The sequence below is a fragment of the Leptidea sinapis genome, chromosome 16 (assembly GCF_905404315.1).
Source record: "Leptidea sinapis chromosome 16, ilLepSina1.1, whole genome shotgun sequence".
Classification (NCBI taxonomy): Eukaryota; Metazoa; Arthropoda; class Insecta; order Lepidoptera; family Pieridae; genus Leptidea; species Leptidea sinapis.
The window spans coordinates 13,926,177-13,938,984 of record NC_066280.1 but is presented as its reverse complement, the minus strand read 5'-3'; the positions used below and the strand labels follow the sequence as shown (position 1 = coordinate 13,938,984).

General features: G+C 35.7%; 1 protein-coding gene across 2 annotated transcripts in view; it reads left to right on the top strand.

Moving 5' to 3' along the window:
• Positions 1-12,808, top strand: part of LOC126968639 (kinesin-like protein KIF21A) — a 128,935-nt gene that overhangs the window by 51,062 nt on the left and 65,065 nt on the right. The window lies entirely within an intron of this gene.

Genomic DNA, 12,808 nt, shown 5'->3' with positions numbered 1-12,808 from the left:
ATGTTCGCACGCCACAAATTAGGATATCATCCCCGCCATCTGTATGCGTGGCGGTCCTCCACAGTGCGGTTTTCATGGAGCTTTCTTCCACGTACTACAATCCTCAATTCAATTCCTCTGCTGTTGCAAGAGAATGTGGGCGGCGGTGTTCACTTAACACCAGGTGACCCGTACGCTCGTTTATCCTACTTTTACATAAAAAAAAAAATTTTTCCTACGTATTTCGAATCGAATATTTACGTGCAGATCGTAAATAAAGTTCCACCGCAGCTTATCAGTGTGGGGAAGGGTGACATGCTCTATATTTGTGCCTTAGATAGAAAAGGGCAAAGACCTCACCTCCTTCCACCAATATTTATCTAAAGTATTGGCTTCTTTATGATTGTCCAATGCTTTCAAACCGCTACACCGACTGTACGACAGGGTGTGCCTCTGTTTGTGTACGTACATATGTAAAAAATTAACGCTTGACCCTTAAGGCCATTCTTACAACTTCCCGCTAATTCCATAACTAATCGCCTCTAGTACTTATGACGTTTTTGAGTTCGTCGAGCTCAAAAATACAACTTGTGTTATTTTGAGCTCTTCCAGCTCAAAAGTCTGATAAAAGTTAAATGGAACCCTATTGTATAAATTTTAAACCGCAATCACTTTTGAATTAATAAACCGATTTTCACGCAGTTATTAGTCGATGAAAACTCGATTTTCGTAAAACGGGGTAAAACCAATAACTTCCCGATTTTTGAAAATGTTTGACTTAGCCGTAAGTTAAAAACTATATCCGTACCTCTATCTTAATATATATATATATATATTTCTTTTGTCCGTCTGTTGTAACTGAACTGCTCCTAAACCGATTTTAATGAAACTTTCTGGTGTATCTTCAGGTGGATCCGAGAATGCTTTAGATTCACAATTGAACTACCTCCTAAACGGATGGACCGATTTTGATGATTTTTTGTGTGTTCCAGTGAATTTGAGATTGAGAGAATCTATTTTTCATCCCCCTAAATGTTAAGGATACCACCAATTTTTTTTTATTTGACATTTTTTTTAAACTTGTTGAATTATGATTCAGCATTAAAAATACATACAACTTCAACGATCTTTTCACCCATCTACGATTAACACTTACTTTTGTATCGCGATTTTAATATTATTCTAATCCATCCACAGATACGCAATAGAGCTGCAATATGGCAATCGAATATAATGATTATTGTAGTACGATAAATTTTATGTATGATATATTTGGTAGGTCTGAGGTCGTTAGCTATTTTTATACCTTAAAATTTTTATTACTTTATATGGCAATACAACGATTGCTAGGTCCACGCTGGGTCAGCTAATAATACATATATTTTACATGGGTTATAACTTATACCCACATACACCGGAAATGCCATCTCTCTCTCTTTCCCTATGAGTTCTATGATCTCTATGCTAATGCTAGTAAGTTGTTAAATAGAAATGCCATTTTTGTTGATTGATCTATTCTGTTATTTTTGTATAATTTTGATTAGATTTTTTTTTTCACCTTTCGCTTTTAATATAAATAACATAATATTTTAACCGACTTCAAAAAGGAGGAGGTTATTAATTCGATCGGTATTTTTTTATATATGTACACCAATTACTCTGAGATTTATGATCCGATTTACGTAATTCTTATTTAAATGCGTAGTAAACATTTTACATAGTTTGTTTTAGTAGTTTTCATTTTATGAACATTTACTCGATATATGAAAATTTTCGTCTACCTGGATGGCATAATTTTTTGGCGTTTTCATTCAGGTTGATTATATTTTATTATTAACTGACACTTAAACGAAAAAAAATAATAAAAAAAAACTAACTTTAAAATAACCACTTCAAAAACTGAAAAGTATCAAATAACTAAAAATTTAATTTAATACACTTTTACCTTTAATATTAATAAAATTCATACTATTATTTGTATGTGCTGCATATTGATAGCTTTGAAGTCGGTGAAATAGGTAGCACATACAAATAATAGTATGAATTTTATTAATATTAAAGGTAAAAGTGTATTAAATTAAATTTTTAGTTATTTGATACTTTTCAGTGTTTGAAGTCGGTTTCTTTAAACGTAGTTTTTTTTTATAATGATGCGCAGTTATATTAGCGCAAATACTATTAGGAGTATATTTTCCCAATACTCCGTTCGCTAAAATGACCGTTGTAATCCGTTACAGCACTTGCACTATAGAATATTCTATTGTTTATGGACAAGACATGAAGCAACAATAGTGATGTATTATCGACGGATTTCCGGCACTTAAACATAGGCCCTTTATCTGAACTATTTATCACAAACCTGATACCACCCACATGGGTTTCGGTTATTAATGATACACGCATTACTAAGTACGCTGTTATGCCAGGTTAACACATAACTTTCAGACACGTACAAAAACATTGAAATTATACATAGTTTCACTTGTTGTTCAAGGACCTGCCAGTGGGATCTAGATTATGGATACCACAACGGCGCCTATTTCTGCCGTGAAGCAGTAATGTATTTCGGTCTGAAGGGCGCCGTAGCTAGTGAAATTACTGGGCAAATGAGACTTAACATTTTATGTCTCAAGGTGACGAGCGCAATTGTAGTGCCGCTCAGAATTTTTAGGGTTTTTCAAGAATCCTGAGTGGCACTGCATTGTAATGTACAGGGCGTATCAATTACCATCAGCTGAATGTCCTGCTCGTCTCGTCCCTTGTTTTCATTTAGAAAAAACAATGTTCTCTCCGACGTTAGTTGATAGAAGTGATAACTAATAAAGTGATAAATTAAGTGCACAAAATAAATTTAAAAACAAAATTTTAGAACGATGCGGGACTCGAACACGCGAGCGGTGGAGCAAATTATCAACTGTAGATGAAGCCACAACCTGAGAGTTGAACAAGACATACAAGATTTATCAACGATACGTCACTCGAACACGAGTGGTGGTCGCGCGGATTCGAGTCCCGCATCGTTCATAAATTTTGTTTTCGAATTATTATAAATCAAACCTTTACTTTAATGATTGTAGAGTGTAGAGTTTAGGTTAAGTAAGTAGACTTAAATTTCGCAAACGCTTTGAAAGCACCTACAAATTATATTAGGATTACTTCATACATTTAAGTCAATACATTATGCTGAATTGATTACTTTATTGTTTTTTGTATTCATTGAAAAATAGCATATATATGCTTCGTTTCGGCTCTAATTTTTTTAATAATTTAGTTAAAAATAATCAAACTAAAATTGAAAATTCAGAGGTTATTAGATATAGAATAAAATAAATGGCATTTTTTTATGAGGTAGGTTCAAGTTTTTTTTTATGAAATAAAGGACGAGACGAGCAGGACGTTCAGCTGATGGTTCTTGATACGCCTTGCCCATTACAACGCAGTGCCGCTCAGGATTATTGAAAAACTCAGAAATTCTGAGCGGCACTACAATTATTGCGCTCGTCACCTTGACATATAAGTTGTCAAGTCTCCTTTGCCCAGTAATTTCACTAGCTACTGCGCCCTTCAGACCGAATTACAGTAATGTTTACACATTAGTGCTTCACGGCAGAAATAGGCGCCGTTGTGCTACCCATAATCTAGCCGGCATCCGGTGCAAAGTAGCTTCCTACTGGTAAACCAACAAATATGGTTTAGCCGAAATTTAGTTTATAGCACATCTTTGGATAAGCCGAATTAAAATGCCGAAACTATGATTAATTTTACTTTTCGAAGAATCGTAGGCGGAAAAACTCGTCAACTGTTGCCAAAAAGCAAAAACTACACGAGAGGTCGATGGCTGACCTCAGTTCATTACGCCGACGTTTTTACCTCGAATCGTTGCCTAATCTGCAGTATCTTTGTCTTATTTGTTTAACATAGATATTTTCTGCTTAAAGTTTCCTTTCACTGTCTCGATTGAACATTGGGAGCCAGTGGGAGGCTCCTTTGCACAGGAAGCCAGCTAGATTATTGGTACCACAACGGCACCTATCTCAGCCGTGAAGCGGTAATGTGTAAACATTACTGTGTTTCGGTCTGGATGGCGCCGTAGCTAGTGAAATTACTGGTCAAATGAGACTTAACATCTTATGTCTCAAGATTACGAGCGTAATTGTGGTGTTGCTGAGAATTTTTGGGCACTGCATTGTAATGGGTAGAGCGTATCAATTACCATCAGCTGAACGTCCTGCTCGTCTCGTTCCTTATCCTATTTGTAATAATATTATCATCTTACGTTCGTAACAATATATCGTTTATGTGTTGGGCAAAGTTGTATCGAATTAAAATTAAAATTTTTAATTCAATTCAAATTCAAATATTTTTTTCAATATAGGACTCAAAATCCATTATTGAACGTCAAAAACTACCACCCATTCAAAATAGACTGCCTCAGACATGAGAAGAACGGGCGCAAGAAACTCAGCCGCCTTTTTTGTTATAAAAATATGGATTACTATGTAATATCGTACAATAAACATTTATAATTAAAGAGCCCGAGGGTGATCGCATAATTCCCAGTCTGTGCTATCATCAAGAAAATCATTTATGATATAATAACCTTTGACGTTTTTTAACAATTCATTTAAATTTCGTAACACATTTGTTTTGTACATTTTCTGGGATCATAATATAGACTCGTGTAGTAGGCATAACAAGTTTGTTTGTTCCTTGTAAACATTATGATTGTCACAGTTTCTAGCGAATTCCTTAATGTGCTAATGAACGTATAGAACAGTCAAAGTAATTATTAAAATTAAGTCGTAAAACCTAACAATTGTTCTATAATACAAAAATTTTTTCGGGCCTTTTGGCAACTGATTTGAGTATATTGAATTTAAGAGTTGTTTAAATATACTTAAATATGTTTAATGACGCAATGTATTTGATTGTTCAATATATGATTATCTATTATTAAAATAGATTCGTTATAACAAATGAGCTCACGGAAGTATTTTATGTTAATGAATATTATGCAAAAACATGTCCATACTCGTGCTATAAGGTATTTTAACTCCATTGTGAATGATCGACTTCTATGGAGGTTTGCTGGCTCCGTATATGGCGGTTGGCGCTCACATCGGGTGCGCCGGCGCATACCGAGCTGGCTCTTGCATTCAATGCAAAGACCGACGGCTCATTAGTTGGTTCGTTTCACAGAACTGTTACTTCATTTTACAAACTCCGTAACTAAGAAGCTTTTGACAACAAGTTTCTGTGGTAAAGGTTACTATAATATAAATGACGTACTTAATATTATTATGCTATTAAATTCTTTTAAATAATAAGTTTAATTGTAAAATATTACTTTATGACAATACCTTTTTATGAAAAAAAAACCCGCTGAGTTTGTTGCGCCCGTCCCTCTCAGGTCTGTATGTATATATATGTGTCATTCTTTTCGGAATGGGTGGTAGTTTCTACTTTCAATAAATGATGTCACATCCTATTATAAATAAAATATTTGAATTTGAAATCAAAATATATCAAGTCAGAAATAAATTGGTTGAGAAGCATTGATGGATTGAAGTGTTCTATAAGTACGAGAGTCTATGGAAGCCCAATGTATGTACTTATAGAAATCAGATTATATCGTCTGTTAGCTGCTATGGCACTCATCAACCTGCGGCACTGTGAAATCAGAATGCAAACTCCTCTCTATAGACAAATAGGATACACGTTAAAATGTATCGTAAACGTTGAAGTGCAGCGGAGACCAATCCTTTATCTGTGATAATACGACGTACGACGATTTCAAAACTTAATATTGCTGACACATAATTAAGTTTTGAAATCGTCGTACTAACAAGATCAAGATTATAACGTATTTAGGTGCAGGAGGTCTATTACCAAAATTGAAAGCCGACGAAAAAACGAAAGAACGACGAACTTCGAATTAAATTCTATTACCAAAGTACTTCGGATCCGAAAAGTGCGGATAGTTTTCGTATCGGAACCATAGACATACCCATTAAAAGTGAATTTGGAAATAATTAAAACAAAAGACAAAATGTCTTATCGCGAACTTCGTATCGCGGTCTTCGGATCCGAAACACTGTTGCTTCTCAAAACATTTTTGATAATGTTCTGTATGTTCATAAGCACATTGAGGAATTTTCTAGAAACTGTGACATCCGTAATGTTAACACGAGGAACAAACATAAACTTGTTATACCTACTACTCGGTTGGGTCGAGTAAGTAAGTCTTTTGTTGGGCGATGTATATGCTTCTACAATATGATCCCAGAAAATGTACAAAACAAATGTGTTACGAAATTTAAAAGAATTGTTAAAAAACGTTTGTGTGGGGAAGGTTAGTATAGCATAAACGATTTTCTTAATGACACCACGGACTGGGAATAAAGTGATCACATTGTAATCTATATTTTATATTTAAAAAAAAGCCCGCTGAGTTTCTTGCGCCCATTCTTCTCAGGTCTGAGGCAGTCTCTTTTGAATGGGTGGTAGTTTATGACGTTCAATAAGTGATATTAAATCGTATTTTGAATAAAAATATTTGAATTTGAATTTCGTAATGGGAAGATGTACGATCCGTCAACCGAAAGTTCGTAGTTCGATCTTGGTAATAGGGTTCTTGACATCATTCAACGTGCAATGCGGATTTGTGTTGCGATGGAAATTCAATTATAGTACTCCCCTTAACAATTAAAATGGAAGTACAATCGTTTCTCCCCTTGTACGGCTGCCCAATTGAAATAACGCCCATATTCCATTATTGTTTATTTTTTCTGCATTTAGGAACTGTTTATGGGAATGGTTATGCGGCTGTGTTATGTTGTTTGTTTGTGATACTTTCATCTTTACTTCAAAGTATTGGACCTATCTTAGCTTGTTTACTTGAATTTTTATTGTTTGGGTTTTACTTAGGATATTTGATTAAACAATTGTATTTTTAGTTACTATTATTATTATTGGCAGCGTTCGGGAAGCTCCTCAAAATTTAATCGTCTGAAATATCGCAGTATCTGAAGACGAAGGTTTTTAATCAATGCATGTTGCCAGTGACGACATACGGAACGCAGACGTGGTCGTTAACTATGGGCCTTATGAGAAAGCTCATTGTCGCTCAGAGGGCAGTGGATAGGGTTTTACTCGGAGTTCCCCTGCAAGATCCGATCATAAATCAGTAGGAGTACCAAAGCTACCGACTTAGCCCAGATGGTTGGGAAGCTGAAGTGGCAGTGGGCAGGGCCGATTGCTCGACGGATAGATGGCCGTTGGGACAGTCAAGACTTTGAATGGCGATCACGTAAGACGTAGTGTTGGTAGGCTAGACAAGAGAGACCGACAATCTGATTGCCGTAACAGGTTAGATGTGGGCAGCGGAGGAGCGATCGTCATGGCGGTGTTTGGGGAAGGCCTTTGTCGAGCAGTGGACGTCTTCCGGCTGAAATAATGATGATGATGATTATTATTAGTAGATAAGAAGTTTAGATATTTGCCTTTTACAATTAAAACGAACTAATCGATTATTTATTCCAATTTCAAAGTTTTAGTGTTTTGAAATTTTAAATTTCGTAGTTATACCATCATGACATAATACACCGCATGTTTGCTCATGAATCATCAGTTAAAATTCATGAACAAACTTTGATAATGTTGATAAGTCGCCTTATATCGCCTGGCGCTTTACGTGTATGAATAAATCATATCTTACTATTTCCGCCTTTATTACATTTGATCTAGTACGGTCTATTAGGTTGTTTTTCCTTTGATCCAGTAGCTAACTGCATCGCCTTATCAAAAGTGTATTCACTGTTAAATAAATAAGTAGATGCGATAAGCTAAACTAATTTGTCCTGGTGATGGTCAAACGCTGGAACGAATGAGCCTCACGAAATATATTTGGACACTTATAATTTATGCTTTTGGTTTTATTTACAAATCATTGCGGTCAAGCAGCGTTTATTTTGCATGAACCTAATGCAAGGAGAAAAGAAAAAAAAGGTTGGCTATTGTAAACAAAAAACGTGATTTATGACAGATTCGTGCTGTGATATCGCTGCTCTTTCAGAGTTGTACGAAAAATTGTGACCATTTTGCTAAACACGTCAAAATAAAAATATTGGTATTGAATTCTTGATATTATTTTTCTAAAGTGGACACGTTGTAATATGATCTTATGATTTCTTTCACAAAAATATTTTTTTTTAAATAAAATTTCACAAAATAATGTTCCCGTTGTATGCTAAAAATAAATGGCCGCCGCCAGCTAAAGCCAAATAAATACTTATATATTTTGTCTTTTAAAGCGTTGTGGTTTGTTTTATGGCTCTTAAAAGCCAAATAATACACCGGGTAAAAAATTCCCTCTAGTGTTTTTTTCTAGGGATACGTAGATATTGGCAGTTTTTTAAACGGTTGTCTTGCCAAAGGACACGGTAGCATACGACTATAGAAACGCTTGCCGTGTACGCTTGTGCACTATGGAGCACTATAGGAGGTTAATGATGCTTTGGGTCCTAAAAATGAGCGTCGAACATAACTAGCAATAAGTAGTAAATTTATTTATTTATTTATTATTAATTAATTAATTAAAATTAATAGAATTTAACAATATAGGAAGAGATTATGCGCATTGAAACAAAAAAATTAATTTAAGTTGGGGCAACGATAACAAAGACTTTAATTTTAATTCTAAACGTTGTCTGAACACAGCAGGGGAGCACGAAAATATGTCGATGTCAAGAAAACAATTATAATGGCGCGCGAAACCCAATGTTTGTTATTGGGGACGGTAGCTCAAAAGTAATGCATGAGCGGAGAGACCTGGCTGGGGCGTGAAAGCATTACGAGACTGAGGAGATCAGAAGAAGTCAGCTCACCAGTACATATCTTCTTTAAAGTTACACAGTCTGTTATAGTGCGGCGCTGACATAGCTGAAGAAAGTTGTATTCAAGCAACAAATCATTATAGTGGGCTCGGTTTCCTTTTACACGATAATTTAATGTGCGTAAGAACTTCTTTTGAGCAGTCTCCACTCTTTTTTCGTGGATCGAGTAAAAAGGATTGAAGCATTCTCTTGTCCCATTTAATAAATCTCATATCGAGTCCCCCAGAATGTATGGAAATAACACCAGCTGCAGCGGGGGAAAAAGGAATGTGTTAATAATCTAAGTTTATTCTTTACGTCATTCGAAATCATTTCAACCACTTTTTTCTTTCGGTCATAATGCGAAAACAACTGAAACAATCGGAATAATACTTATGCCTTCTCTAAGATGCAGCGTATTTTGGAGAAGTTTTAGTATATGCTTGTTGGTGATTAGGTTATTATCCGTAATCTATATTTCTTTGATCTACCCCCATATTCATAAGAGTCTGCTAATTTAAAGCATTGCTAACTCTCACTCTGTCTTCTTCTATTGACCTAAGTCAGAATGAGAAAAAACACTCCTAAGCGGCTGTTTAAAGTTAGCGGACCATTATGAATACGGGGGCTTATAGTCTTTATCATACCTTTTCAAATGGTTCGTATCTTTCTTTCAATGTGGGATACAAATATCAAACACTGAAAGATTTTTTTGAATTTGTATCGAATAGAAATATTTCGATGGAATGATTCTTATCTAAATAAATCATCTGTTATCATAACAGAAGCTACTTGTATTAGATTGACGGTGTTATCTTTATGCCTTTCTACTTTATCTATTGTTCAAGGTAATGTATATTAACGGTTTTTTTGTTCGCTTTCATTTTGTTATTACTTGGGTCTTTAATCAACTTTTTGTTACGGTGAAAGTTTTGCTATTTAGGAGCAAAGTAAAATAAAGTAATGAGCGATTTTCAGTCATGTAAGCAGCAGATACTTGTAGAATAACTATTTTGTTTGATTTGATTTCAGAAATTTAATTTTAAAACATAAATTATGAACGATGCGGGACTCGAACCCGCGACCTCTCGCGTTCCGTGCGAGCGCTCTTCCCGCTGAGCCAACCGTTCGAGTGACGTATCGTTGATAAATCTTGTATGTCTTGTTCAACTCTTAGCTTGTGGATCTGCAAGATCTACTTTACAGTTGATAACATGCTCAACCCCTATATTTTAATATTAGAAAATTAACTTGAGATGTCGCTCTTTTAATCTAAAAAAAATTGTTATTTTTTAAAGTGATAACCTTCACTTCTGGGATTAATTGCACAAATTAATATTAGTTGTATAGTGCTGGTCGCTAATAAAATTTCTAAAAGTTCTAAACGAAATTTGATTGGTCGACTAATGTTTCTGGAAAGCAAATTCTACAACACGTGCATTCTCCCACGTCTCACTTTAGGGTGCCAGACTTGGCCTGCTCTACTCGAAGCAAAAACAATCAGGATTAGTTTGGCAACTATAGAGCAAGGCATGCTAAATATACTATTACGTGAAAGGTGTATCTGCAGATACAGGAGGAGGGGGGGATTTTCCGGCTCAAGGGGGTACAGTTACAGTATTTTTTCTCACAGCCATATTCCCGTTGGTGATTGTATATAAGACTATATGATGTCTATACTTACAATATTAATCTTTACTTATTTCAATGTGATTTGCAGTTTGGAATCCGGCATAAAATGTTTATTTTTAGCTGCCCACAATGTTACTACGATTTCAACTTGATGTTTAGAAGGATTTACTTAAACGCGGCACTGTCCTTGCAAAACTATTTAGCGAGTTGGTCAACCGTTTAATGTTGTTTATTGAGTAAACTGTCTATATTTATGTAACTAGATGTTAAGGCGCGGTCATACCTCATTATTCACAAAAATTAGTTTCTTAGAGAGTCGAGTACAACATAACGCAATGAAAATATTCGGACGCAAAAATACATTACAAAAAGAAGGACTTAAAGAAAAATTTGATCCGAATAGAATATTTATATATAATTTGAAATATCCAATAAAAAATTTGAAAGTTGCTTCCCAAAAATAAACTTTCGAGTTAAAAACCTCTGAATTTTCAGCGATAACAACATTTTTTTTTTGTTAAAAATTTTATAGAATTAGTATTTTTCTGAAACTTAAACAGAACAATTATTCAATTTTATATGTATATTTTGATTAAACCAACGAAAACCTGTAAAATATTTGCAGATTAGCCACGTGATCAACATAATTTATTGTACTATTGGTTGTACCGTTTAAAATCCCAGTCAGTCCGCGCCTTAACCGCGTCTGCACAACGTTACATAATGTCACGTCTTTGCCCATTTATTCGTAGTAATTTTCAATATATTCTTGATAATATTATGTATGTACATAGGCACATAAGTGTATTTGCTAGAAACTGTCATAACCATAATGTTAACACCAGGAACAATAATAAACTTATAATGCCTACAACTCGGCTAGGTTCAGTTAGTAAGTCTTTTGAGGGGCGTTGTATATACTTTTACAACAAGATCCCGGATGTTGTTCAAAACGAATGTATTAAGTAATTCATAAGAATTGGGGGTCTTCCAACACTACATCTTCCGGTACGTAGTCGCCATTCGAGGACTTTACTGCCTCAACGGCCATCTGTCAGTCGAGCTATGTGCACTTAAGTTTCGCAACCATCAGGGCTATGACGGTAACTTTGGTTCTACTACGGGTCTCCTCATTTGTGATTCGATCTCGTAGGGACTCCGAGCCTAGCCCTCTCTCTCCCTCTGCCCTCTGAGCGACAATGAGCTTCCTCATAAGGCCCATAGTGCCGTATGTCATCACACTCATTGGTTAAAACCTTTGTCTTGAGACACTGTGCCCGTTCCCAAACGCTGCCGATCCGAGATGGATCCGATGTTATTTTTTCTATCGTGTTAATTCCGCTAAGTTATGTGTATCACCAATTCGACTTGTGTTTCGCCATACACGAGGCATCTTCAGGGTATGTTGACTCGCCGCATTCCTAAACGAGACTCCAGTCTGTCGGTCTTCGTCTGTCATCATTTGGATAGTAACTCCTTCTACCACGGGCCTCAACTGCAGTTAAACTGGCCGATGCAGAAAAAGCAGATCCGATTGATTCATTTGTAATATTTTTTTTATAAAAGTCTTTTCTTATTATTACCTACTACTGGTATCAGAGATAAAAACAACATTCATTTTTTTCTTCTCTGTGTCGCATAGCGCGTATACCGTTGCCAATTGCTCTGTAATGTGCGGAGTGTTCGTTGACCGCATTTCAAGATGGTCGCTCGACGACCGCTACGTAGACCGCTTGCCGCCTGGCCATATGCCGAGGCCGCTCATATTATACAAGTAAGTATAATAATTTAACAGAGCCATTACCGACTTACGTCTCGATAGAGGTGAGATTACTCGATGTAACAAACGATCTTATCTATTTACGTAATACCTACCTTGTATTTTGTGTATATATTGGTATTGTACACTTTTCACTTTTCTCTCTAATACTTCGATGTATTTTTATTGAATATCGTACTTGGACCAATTAATCACTTACCACGAAACTCGAGAAGAATATATAGAATCACGATCGACCAATATTCGCGGGTTGACCCAAAAATTATGAGCGGCACTATAATTGCGCTTGTCACCATCACCACCATAAGATATTATCTCATTTGCCTAGCTATGGCGCCCCTCAGATCGAAACACAATAATGCTTATACATTACTGCTTCACGGCAGAAATAGGCACCGTTGTAATCTAGCCGTTACCATTACTGTGTTTCGGTCTGAAGGGCGCCGTAACTAGTGAAATTAATGGGCAAATGAGACTTAACATCTTATGTCTCAAGATGACAAGCGCAACTGTAGTGCTGCTCAGAAATTTTGGGGTTTTTCAA